Raw genomic sequence first — 12,564 nt, forward strand, 5'->3', positions numbered from 1 at the left:
CACAAAGCATTTACATGCACATTTAAAAATACATTTCAAAACATATTTTGAAAGCCTGCAACTACAGTGGAACATTTGGGAAGTGTGAAAGCTAATGGATAACTAGGTTACGATCCACACATTAGATGAGGATACCAGGTATCAGAATCTGCAAAGAATCAAATTCCTCAGGCAGGCTTGAATAAGTAAATATAACTGAGAATGACACCTTTAAGATCTTCTGCCTAGTGACGCCATATCAGCAAGCTGATTGCAAGGGATGAGTTTTACATTGTAGATTATTTTAAATTGTACTGTAAGAGATGGAGAGAAGGAGATAGATGAGTTCATAAAATCTCAGCAATCAACCACTGACAATGAATCTGAATGCCAGCTTTTCCCTATCTCCTCTCGGGAGATGATAGATGAATATTTGCTTCTGTTTCATCTGTAATCTTGTTTATGAGACAATCAAACTGCATGCCATGGGTTTGGGGAAGAAAGCTCTGGGTATTAAAGATGAGGATCATGATAATTGCCTGTAGTTTTAGCAGGGCAGGGGGAGGTATTTAGAACACAGAATAATGTTTGAAGATGAGATTTGCATTCCTTAACTGCGACTGACGTACAGCATAGAAATCCAGAAGCAAAGTTCTCTTCCAATTTGTGACTTCTGCTTGCAAAATTTGATGTGGAAATCCAACTGTGGGGCAGGGGATGGAATCAAGAACTCTCCATAAATTGTGGGCTGAGATTCCACCAACTGAAAACATAATCAGCAGCGGGCAGAAAAAGAAGAAGAAAATGTGAAAGTTGTTTAAAAGATTGCGCATCTTTTATGCAATGTGTGTGCCTGATTGATTTCCAGCCACAACTAGGACTTCGCTGTTGCATGTGGAGGTCCCCAAGCCACCCCTCACATAATTCACAAATCACACGTAATTTTAGTTTAAGGCACTATTTTGGCCACAACTTTATTAAAATACATAATCTGTGAGTGGTTGCTCAGGCATTGATTATGACTATCTGTCCTCCCGTCTGGGACAGAACTGACTATCCAAACTCCCTCGGAAGCCAGTGAAGGGAAAACAATGTTGGGGATCAGTTGAGCTGAGCAACAGTCCCTCACCGCTCACACAACCAGCTCCCCAAGGCTTGCCGGCCCTGGTCCCATTTCAGGGACTGGACAAAATCGTGGCAAGCCCCAGGATTCCTTTAATGGAATTCCCTTCCAGCACCATTGGAGGGGCAGGCACAGCCTATCCTGACCCCTCCACCACCAATTTTTATAACCAATGCCTAACTGCAACCTTACAAGTTGTGACGAATTGCTAAGTAGTAGGCAAAAACCAAGTGGCACCAGCCAATCAGCCAAATGGATAAAATTCCTACCAGGCCCCTGCCCCAATGGCAGACGCCCCCATGACAAGCATAGCAAGGTCAACCGGATCACAGGGCGGGCGGGTGATCCAATGCACTCAGCGAAAGAGAAAGCAAAAGCAGTGTGCCCCAATATTTAAAGCCTTTGGTCCCACCCACCCAATTTACAACAATCAATTTGCCCCAGCAACCCAGTCAGCCAATCGTTGCTTCAGGCAATAAACATTAACCTGCCTGGCAACAGAGGGTTGGCCTGGCAGACCCCACCGCACAATGTGCTCTCATTTTAGGAAGAAGACGCTTTGTCTGCTCAAGCTGTATCTTGTACATTGTAAATAGTGTGATACTACTTTAAGCAGTCATGGGTTTCCCCCAAAGAATTCTGGGAGCTGTAGCTTGCTGAGAGTTGTTAGCAGACCCCTGTTCCCTTCCCAGAGCTACAATTCCCAGAGTGGTTTAACAATCAATCCCTCTTCACAAGGAACTCTGGAAAGTGTAGCTGTGTGAAGGGAATCTGATATGAAGGGACTTTTCTCATCCTCTGTTGGCTTGTCAGCCGTTTCAATTGCACGGTAATACTGGGAGCTCCCCCTGCTGGCAGGGAGGACAATTGATGCTATTATTACAGTCACGATTTTTGACCGGCTTTTGATATGCTAACAGAGGGCGTTTCTTTTCCTCCAAATTGCCTGACAAATAAGACAATATTATCTCAAGAAGACATAAAGCCCTCCTCCTCCTCCTCCTCCTCCTCCTCACAGGAATACATAGATCATCCCCCATTAATGAAAAAGAATTGCATCTTCTTAGATGTACGCCCTTTCATTAAAAGGGGGAGGGGTTAAGAACCATCAACTCTCCATTTAAAAAGCCAGCCTTTTTCACTAGTACCATTTCCCAGTTAGCATAAAGAAGGCTGCAGTTGCTGTCACTAATTAATACCAGTTATTAAGCCTCTATTCTCACTGTTTATCTTCCTCTAACAATGTCAGCTATCGGATGCAAACACACGTCGGAGTCCCATTGAAGTGCACTTCCGTCCTGAAAGACGGGTGCCCTTCATCCATCTTGGATGGCTGCCAAGCCAGCAGAGAAGAATATAAACCTTTGCAAATGCATTCCTTGAATATATATAGATTTCAGCATGTATTTCAAGCCGCTCTGCCACATTGTGTGACATTATGGTAACAGGAGATTTATGTGCACAACATTTGATGGGATTGCATTGAAGTTCTGTATGAGTCGCACAATGAGAGCTAGATTGCCACTATCGCTAAGGTAGAACGCAGAAGCTCCAACGAATGAAATCTAGAGAATGCCATTGAGTGTTGTGCATAAAATAATCTCCAACTCAAACAAAACTACCCCCACCACACCAAGCATGAATGTAGCACATGCCCTACAAGTGCACAAACATAAGCCCCAGAGATTGCATATCAGCAAAGTATGTTTATTGTGCGATAGCACTAAGGCTGTATATTTCCCCCTGTGTGTAATATGAAAATTTTGCAATAAAAGCCGCACTTTGATACAGTTTGTATATATGAAGGAAGCATTAGCATATTTCCTGGCATAATGCAGTCAAACCATTAAATAAAATATAATCTTTAATGCATATTTTCCAGAACCATGCTTAAAAACTGTAGCAGTAAGTAGCAGAGAGCCATAAACTCTCCATCTCCTTCCCTCTCTTAAAATAATATATTCTATATCTTCAACAATGTATTTCTTTAAGGGAAATAAAAGCGGAGGATTATTTAAGGAGAGGGCCATAACTCATTGATAGGGAAGCAGTGTGGTATACTGTAGTACTTAAAGTGTTGTACTAGGACTGCAGAGATCCAGATTCTTTTTTTATATAAGTTAAATTTTATTTAAAATAATTATTACAAAATACAAGCAAAATACATACAAATACATACATACATATATTTTTCAGATAAGCACACATATATAAAAAACAACAGAAAAGAAAAAGGAAGAAAAAAGAAAAAGAAAAAATTCTTCCAAATTTATTCTACAAATATCTCAATAATAAAATTTCATTGATTGACTTTCATCGCTTACACTGCACTTCCTATATACATTTTAATTTGTATCTGTTATTCCGTATTTTTCCCATACAATCTCATACAAATATTCTAATCAATAAGTTTTCTAAATCTTTCATAAATCTATTCTAAACGCAACCAATACCTTACACTTAATCCTTGTCTACATAAATAATCATTTAAACATTTCCATTGTTTCTGGATTATATTTTTTGGTTTGGGGGCTGCAGAGATCCAGATTCAAGTCCCCAGTCAGTCATGAACCTCAGTTGGAAAGTTTGGGCTAGCCTCTATTACATCACCTAATTTACCTCACAAGGTAGATTTAGGGTAAAATAGGAGCGAGAGCATCATGAACTCCTTGGATGAAAGGCGGGCTACAAATGCAATCAACCAATGGATCAGTTCTTTGCTTGCAAATGGTCCCAGGTTCAGTCCAGGTAAGTCTGAGGATGGCACCCACCCCAACTAGCCCCCCTTCAGGGGCACAGTGCTACAATTCCCAGCACAGGTCCCAGGATTCTTTGGGGGAAGCCATGTGCTTTCAAATGTGTAGACATAACCTACCGTATTTTTCGCTCTATACCTGTGGATTCCCACAACTGTTATTCAGACATATTCCTGCCTCCAGCTATGGACAAAGAGCATAGCCATCGTGGGTAGGATCCCCCAACAGCCCCCTCCTCCATGAATTCATCTCGCCCTCTTGTGGGGACATTCCTTGGGTGCTGGCCACGGTAGTAGGAGTTACAGGGCCCTGTTTGTACCAGGTGGCCCTCGAGAACGGACGCTTGTGGCACTGGCACATAGACCAGCTAAGGCACAGGGTTGGGAATTTGGACACTACCACTGTGCCCCCAACTGTGGCCCCAGCTTAGGAGAAGTCACTAATGGAAGGCAAGGTTCTACCTACATCTTCCTCACAAACAGCAGGCATGGAGCCAAGCCAAGCCGTTTCGGTGGGTCTGCCTGGCTCTCCAGAGACTCGGACCACTGCCGTGCCTGACCGTCCGCCAAGTCCGCTCGCAGCGGTTCCATTGACAGCAGCGGAGCCAGGGAACTCGGGCTCAATGCCACAATTGGTCGCACCACAGTCGCAGCCAGAATCGGGCGGCCACCCAGACTCTGGTACTGGCCCTCGGCAGTCCGGCAGGGTTTCCAAGCACCCAGCTTATTTAAAAGACTATGTTCACTGGACAAACTGCACATGTAAAGCTGTATGGTGAATAGGGTAAATTAGTATTTGATGGTGAGTCTTACGGGTGATATAGTTGATAGTGAAACAGTTATGCCTGCGAACTTTTAAAATTGGAATCGATATGCTTATGTGCCTTACTGAAACCAATAAGGGTATTGCTGTATGTAATGGAACCACTATGATTGTAACTGAAAGAGCTCTACCTCTCTTTCAAATCAGAACAAGTGAAGGCGGTGAAGGTCCTGTGTGAGTGTCTGGAGGCAGTTGGAGGATGGATGATGGCTAACAGATTGAGGTTGAATCCTGACAAGACAGAAGTACTGTTTTGGGGGGATAGGAGGCGGGTGGGTGTGGAGGACTCCCTGGTTCTGAATGAGGTAACTGTGCCCCTGAAGGACCAGGTGCGCAGCCTGGGAGTCATTCTAGACTCACAGCTGTCCATGGAGGCGCAGGTCAATTCTGTGTCCAGGGCAGCTGTTTATCAGCTCCATCTGGTACGCAGGCTGAGACCCTACCTGCCCACAGACTGTCTCACCAGAGTGGTGCATGCTCTGGTTATCTCTCACTTGGACTACTGCAATGCGCTTTTTGTGGGGCTACCTTTGAAGGTGACCCGGAAACTACAACTAATCCAGAACGCGGCAGCCAGAATGGTGACTGGGAGCGGCTGCTGAGACCATATAACACCAGTCTTGAAAGACCTACATTGGCTCCCAGTAAGTTTCCGAGCACAATTCAAAGTGTTGATGCTGACCTTTAAAGCCCTAAACGGCCTCAGTCCAGTATACCTGAAGGAGCGTCTCCACCCCCATCGTTCAACCTGGACACTGAGGTCCAGCACCGAGGGCCTTCTGGTGGTTCCCTCACTGCAAGAAGCCAAGTTACAGGGAACCAGGCAGAGGGCCTTCTGGGTAGTGGTGCCCTCCCTGTGGAATGCCCTCCCACCAGAAGTCAAAGAGAACAACAACTACCAGACTTTTAGAAGACATCTGAAGGCAGCCCTGTTTAGGGAAGCTTTTAATGTTTGATGTATCACAGTATTTTAATATTTTGTTGGAAGCCGCCCAGAGTGGCTGGGGAAGCCCAGCCAGATGGGTGGGGTATAAATAAATTATTATTATTATTATTATTATTATTATTATTATTATTATTATTATTATACTTGGTGGCCATCGCTACCTCCTGCAAGGATGAGTTCCACAGTTTAACTGTGCGCTGCAACCTGAATTGGCCACTCTGTAAAGAATCCCACCCCAAAATAGCAAAAGTCCAGCAATGCCCCAAGCTTAAGGTGCTTGTCCTGAGGTAGAGATTTAATTTGCTGTTCTTGTATCCAACAGTTGCTTTAATTTCTAAATTGCTGAAGAATCAGGCTGGCAATGCATGCAATGTATCCAATGAAGGAAATAGTCTAATAGAAGATTGATTTCCCTTTGTTTGTTTTCTGGCCTACAAACGTGAGTCATCTTGTCACTATTGACTAAGCATTACCACATTATGGAAAGGTGGAGGGGGGGAATCTTTACAGGCCAGATTCCAGTATACTGTCATCCTAGTATTGACTCTCTTTTCCTGAAAAAAGACAATTACTTGAAGCTTTTTGATGTTCTCTAGATACTCCTTAATCCTCTCCTTTTACCCTCATTTCTAAAGAGATCAGCAGCTACAGCTGGGCAGGTGGTTACGTTTTATCAATGCTGAACTGAAAATGTTATTATATTTATTGATTATTCCTTGAAATGCCAACAAAGAGGGAGAGAAGGAGAGGATTTTGTTCCTAAGAATGGAGATGCTTGCTGACAGATCCTATCACCCATGCTAGATCACCATCTGTTTTTCAACAATGGCCAGGAAGATGTTCCCAGAGTGGCCGCTCACCATTTCCACAGAGGGCGACAGTTGCAACCCCTCGTGCTCCTCCACCTTCATCCCCAGTGGTCAGAGCACACTCACCTGTCGGCCATTTTGGGGGAAGTCCCCTCCAACGGTGGTATTAAGGAGCAGCCTTCCCGCCAAAGAGTGAAACTTTGAATGAGCTAGTCAGAGGTCCCACTTGGAGGGCAGTGCCTCAATGGTCAACAGGCATTAGCTGCTGCCTCCCTGGCCCCTTTCTGGGGAACTCTGGGAATTGTAGCTTTGTGGGGGGAAATGGGGGCTCCTTGCAACTCTCAGCAGCCTTAACAAACTACAACTCCCAGAAGTCTGTTTTCTGGCCTACAACTTGCAGCTCCCAGAATCCCTTGGGCAAAGCCGTGACTCTTTAAAGTGGCATGACAGTGCATTAAATGTCTCGCATGACTGTGACCTGTGTGTGTTGTTTTCTCCACACAATTCACAATCCTGCAAAGCAGCTAACGTACTCTCCCTTAGTCATTTATTCTCCCAAACCAATAAATTTTATTTAGATCCCGCCCTCCTCAGCCGAAGCCGGGCTCCGAGCGGCTAACAACAGTAAAAGTAACACAGCTTACATAAAATCACACTCTATTAATTGAAATACATTCTAAAATCAATTCAGAATCAAATTAATGGCAACCATTGGGCTAGAGTTCTATGAGGATTACCAAAGGAGGGGGTCAGACTGTGCCTTGGTCAAAGCCCTGGTGGAACAGCTCTGTCTTGCAGGCCCTGAGGAAAGATGTCAAGTCCCGCAGGGCCCTAGTCTCTTGTGACAGAGCGTTTCACCAGATCGGGGCCACGGCCGAAAAAGCCCTGGCTCTGGTTGAGGCCAGCCTAACCTCCCTGTGGCCCAGGACCTCCAAGATGTTTTTGTTTGAAGACCATAAGATCCTCTGTGGGACATACCAGGAGAGGCGGTCCCGTAGGTACGAGGGTCCGTATGGGGCTTTAAAGCCCCAAATACTTTACCACCTCACTTTATACAATGCAGACTTCTCCAACTTGGTGCTTTCCGGGTGTTTTGGATGGCAATGATTCTGTGCCAAGGTGTGGCAGAGCTGCTTTCTGGGGGACACAAAGCAGAACTTAGATGTTCATCAGCAACAGCCAACTTTAGACTGAGACGTCTCCAGGAGCAGAAGCTTGGCGCCAGCTGAAAACTCTGCCTTCGCTATTATTGGAATGGAGGTGAAATTGGTAATGATATGTTGGGCTAAATATATTGGACATACCATATTTTTCGCTCTATAGGACGCACTTTGCCCCCTCCAAAAATGAAGGGGAAATCTGGGTGCGTCCTATGGGGTGAATGCAGTCTTTCGCTGAAGCTTGGAGAGCGAGAGGGGTCGGTGCGCACCGACCCCTCTCACTCTCCAGGCTTCAGGAAGACATCCGCAGCCTAGGCAGCCCTGCGGGAGGTCCCACACAGCTGTCTAGGATGCGGATAGCAGCCTGCTTCCCAGAGCGCCGGGCGCCCTGAAAGCAGAGCGCCCGGCACTTCGGGAACACCTCCGCAGCCTAGGCAGCCTGCCGCCCGGCGGGTGGGGCGCCGTGACGCAGAGCGCCCCTCACACCAGGCAGACATCGGCCAGCCCCACAAGCTCGGGGGACAGCAGGGAGCCACAGCGCCGCCATCCCGCTGTTCCTCGACCTGGTTCGGTTTCCCCGACCTGCTTTTGGGGGGGAAATAGGACTTCCGGGGTTGGCGCGATCCGGGAATGGCGGATTCCCTCCGAGCTCCGGAGGGAATCGGCTCAGCAGGGGACGGGTCTTTGCCGTGCCGGCGACACGGGGACCCTTAAAACCGCAGGCGCGGAAGCCTGCAAACTGAAGACTCGGCGGGTGCCTTAAGCGCCCCCCCTGATTCGCAAAGAGCCTTTTTAAAGGCTGCGGAGGGGATACGGGGGGTGGCGCGGCACTGAGAGTCCATCGCTACCCCTGCTGAGCGAAGCCGCGAGCCATGACCGAAAAGCGCTGACTTCCTTCCTTGAAATTCGGCTGAAAAAACAACCCGTGAGTAAATTGAAATTGGATTCTAAGAACTTTTCTTTTGAATTTGAGACGACCGGGGGGTGCGCTAAAAGGAAGTCCGCACCCTCACCTTGTAGACGAGTTAAAGCAACGACGTAAGAACTAAGCTGGAGAGCCTGCCCTGGAAAGGGTGAGTTTAGAAAAGATATTGACTTCCAAGATTGGCAAAAGGAGAAAGCAATCTTGTGCAGTAGAGTGGAGTTTTGGAAGTTCCTTTCTTTGTCGTAAACAACCCCCCCCCCGGCCCGGGAGCGTCCTACTTTGGAGCCTGTAAGCAAAGAATTTGACAGCTGTCAAAGCTGCTAAACATACAGTTTACAGGAAAAATTGCTACTTAAGAGCCCTCTGGATTAAGAGGTGTTACAATTGAACTTAAACTGTTGGAAACAAAGTAATAAAATTAAGAAAGAGGACTGTTGGAGAAAGTAACGATAAACAACCAGATTCCCCCTAGGGGGAACTCTGTGGAATTACAATGGCTGTGAATGGAAAGGTACTGGCTGAAATCGAAAGGATGGTCCATCTGGTGGGAACCTTACAAGAGCATATCTCAGAAATGGGTAAACATATAATGGCCTTCAATACAGAAACAAGTAACTCTGCTGACTGTAAGGAGGACTGGAATGAGAAAGAACTCACAGCTGAATCTGAAGTGACAATCAAAGAGAAGGAGACAAAACAAGAGAAAGAGAAAGTAAAGCTGGAAGATACTAACAAGAATTTGACATCTGTGGAATACAAGCAAGGAGACTATTGGATTAAACCTACAACAAATCTACGAAGGAAGCAAAAGACGAAGGTGGAGGCCCTGGAAGTTTATGGAATACAGGAATTTAAAATTGGGGCCTCCACATTGACTTTGACTCTGACTTTGACTATGATATGAAAGATCCATGCCTTGTGGAAATTCTTCAGCAGTTGTATGTAAGAGACTATGGATGGACTGTGAGAGATCTCTTTCGAGATTTGAGGACCGACATAAAGGATTACCAACAAGACCGGCGGAGAGGGACTGTGAGAGATGGGAGAGCCTCGGACGTGAGGAACCCAGGCTAAGAACTGATATTTTGGACATACATTGGGAAGGGACGCAAATCGGGGATGGGAGGGAGGGAAAGATGCAATTTTAACAACACTCAGGATAATGGAAATTAATTAATATGACCAATATGAAAGATAAAATGGGAAATCGATGGAAGAAAACTGAGATCCAGCTTAGAACAATCGTATTCTTTTATAAAAGGGCTATTATTGAGCTGGTTAAAATTTTGAGAAATAACAAATTGCTGATCTAAATTTGGGAATAGGGATACAAGGGAGGGGGTGGAGGGGAAGTCAGAGACCAGGGTTATGAAAACAAGTTTTTTTTCGTTTTTTGAAACTTTATATCTTTTTTGTTTTTGTGTATTTTTTTGTCTGTTTGTTTTTTCTGTGTTTGTCTTTAAAAAATGTGAAAACCCAATAAAAAATTTTATTTTAAAAAAAAAGGAAATAAAGGGGGGGAATTTCCTTTATTTCCCCCCCAAAAAACTAGGTGCGTCCTATGGGACGGAGCATCCTATGGGGTGAAAAATACGGTAATATACAATTAGAAGAATGGGAGAGGTTATGGAATGAAGGTATTAACTTTACAACATGCAGTACGCTTAAAGAAAAAATTATGAAAATGATGTATAGGTGGTATTTAACACCAGGTAAACTAGCCAAAATGTACAGAACAAAAAATGAATGTTGGAAATGTAAGAAAAAGGAAGATACTTTTGACCATATGGGGTAGACATGTAAAGAGGTAAAGCTTTCTGGGAAATGATATATAATGAGTTAAAGAAAATGTATAAAACCACTTTTGTTAAAAAAAAACAGAAGCTTTTTTATTGGGTATAGTGGGTAGATAGATACCGAGATAAAAAAAATGTTCTTATATGCAACAACTGTGGCAAGTATTTTGTTAGCCCAAAGATGGAAACAACAGCAGTTACCAACAAAAGAGGAGTGGAAGATGAAGCTGATGGACTTTGCAGAACTGGCGAAACTGACGGGAAGAATGCGGAACCAGCGAGACCAAGCATTCCAAAAGGACTGGAACAAATTTATATTATATCTGAAAGACAACTGTAAGCAATTAACATCATCAGCAGGGTTATCAGAAGATTTGTAAGATGAAATAGCTACCTCTTCAGGTTGAGTAATGTAATATTTTAGGTAATGATATAACAAGGATAGGAAACGAAGCGAAATGTAAAGATGTAAAGTTTAATTTTGTAAACCATCAGATGGGAGGGAGATAACTTCTGGGTCTAGTCCATGGGTGGGCAAACTAAGGCCTGGGGGCGGGATCCAGCCCAATCGCCTTCTAAATCCGGCCTGTGGATGGTCCGGGAATCAGCGTGTTTTCACATGAGTAGAATGTGTGCTTTTATTTAAAATGCATCTCTGGGTTATTTGTGGGGCATACGAATTCGTTCATTTTATTTTTTTTTCCAAAAATATAGTCCGGCCCCCCACAAGGTCTAAGGGACAGTGCACCGGCCCCCTGCTGAAAATGTTTGCTAGCCCCAGGTGCAATTGCCCCTCTGACTCAAATTCCTCAACATTACCCTCTGAAGAAAGTATGTCTGACCCCAAGGTCATAACAACAGCTTCCATCACCCACAGCCAACACAAAGTTGTAGACCAAAACATCTGGAACGCACAAGGTTGAAGACTGTTTGTGGCATATTTTAAGCTCTGCACTATTATATGTGCCCTGGGACAACATTCCCCCTCCCAATGATATATTCAAAATACGCCCATATTTGCCAGTGATGCAAACCGATATTTATCCCCCAGCCATTCAAATGTTGTTGAAAATTGAGAAGTGCTCTTGTCAGCGGATCGCCGTGTCAGAGGAGAAGGTACACTACTGTAAAACCCACTTAAATGTTTGCATCCTGTAATATTATATCTCTGATGTTTTCATAGGTCTGTATTTGCCAGCAATACAAACTAGTCTTTAATCTTCCAGCCATCAATATGACATTGAAATGTCAAGAAATGCTACCGTCAGCATGTCTCAGGGGGGGGGGAAGAGGAAAGGAAGGCTGGGGAGGAAAAATGGAAATGACTCAAGAAAAAACACGCCAGCGTCTGGTTGTATACTGAAAACAACAAAGCATCTTGGGGCACTTTAAAGACAAACCAATTTATTATGGCATGAGTTTCTGTAATCTACAATCCACCATATCAGATGTAAAGGCATGGTTTGGGGAAGAAGAAAAAAACAAAATCAGAGGGAAATAAAATGCAGAAAATTACAGGCAGTGAAAATTACTTAACAGTGGTAATTCACCAAACAGGTATTGCTTGTACAGACATCCTGTCATTGGTAATTGGCAATATTAACAAATATTCAATGTGCTGAAAATCCTATATTTCAGTTCAATTCAATTCCTGAGTGATGGAATTGAAGTGTGCACGGCTACTCCTTAAGAAACAGCTGCAAACTGCAATTTGAGTGGGTTTCTGTTGAGTGGGTTTCCTATGTGTTTGTGCTGTGCCTTGGAAGAGGGTACAACTTTGCAGTAACATTTCTTAGGGCTAATCCAAACCCTGATCTCCCTGGATTTTTAACGTTTGGGAAGGTCCTTGAAAAAAGAAACAACCAAATATTGGGAGATACTGAAGGAAGGAAGGTGTGTAGGCCGGGGGGGGGGGGGTTGTGAACATTTAGATGCTTGTGAAACATGGACCACTTATAAATGCCATCTCCAACTCCTCAAAAGATTCCATCAACGGTATCGCCAAAAAAATTTACACATCACTTGGGAAGACAGGTGAATTAATGTCAGTGTACTGGAAGAAGCAAAGATCACCAATGTTGAAGCAATGATTCTTCAACATCAACTTCGTTGGACTGCTCATGTTGTGCAGATGCCTGGTTATCATCTTCCAAAGCAACTACAGTGGTACCTCTGGATGCGAACGGGATCCGTTCCGGAGCCCCATCTGCATCCTGAAGCGAACGCAACCTGTGTCTGCGCATGCGTG

At 44.5% G+C, this 12,564-nt stretch overlaps 1 long non-coding RNA gene across 1 annotated transcript; it reads left to right on the forward strand.

Moving 5' to 3' along the window:
- Window positions 1-3,748: 3,748 nt before the first annotated feature.
- LOC309529039 lies at window positions 3,749-11,779 on the forward strand. The gene is made up of 3 exons (XR_014218054.1): window positions 3,749-3,850; window positions 5,949-6,065; window positions 11,500-11,779. It is a non-coding gene; the product is annotated as an uncharacterized lncRNA (long non-coding RNA).
- The last annotated feature ends 785 nt before the right edge of the window (window positions 11,780-12,564 follow it).

This window comes from Podarcis vaucheri (genome assembly GCF_965113315.1).
Source record: "Podarcis vaucheri genome assembly, chromosome: 3".
Taxonomy (NCBI): domain Eukaryota; kingdom Metazoa; phylum Chordata; class Lepidosauria; order Squamata; family Lacertidae; genus Podarcis; species Podarcis vaucheri.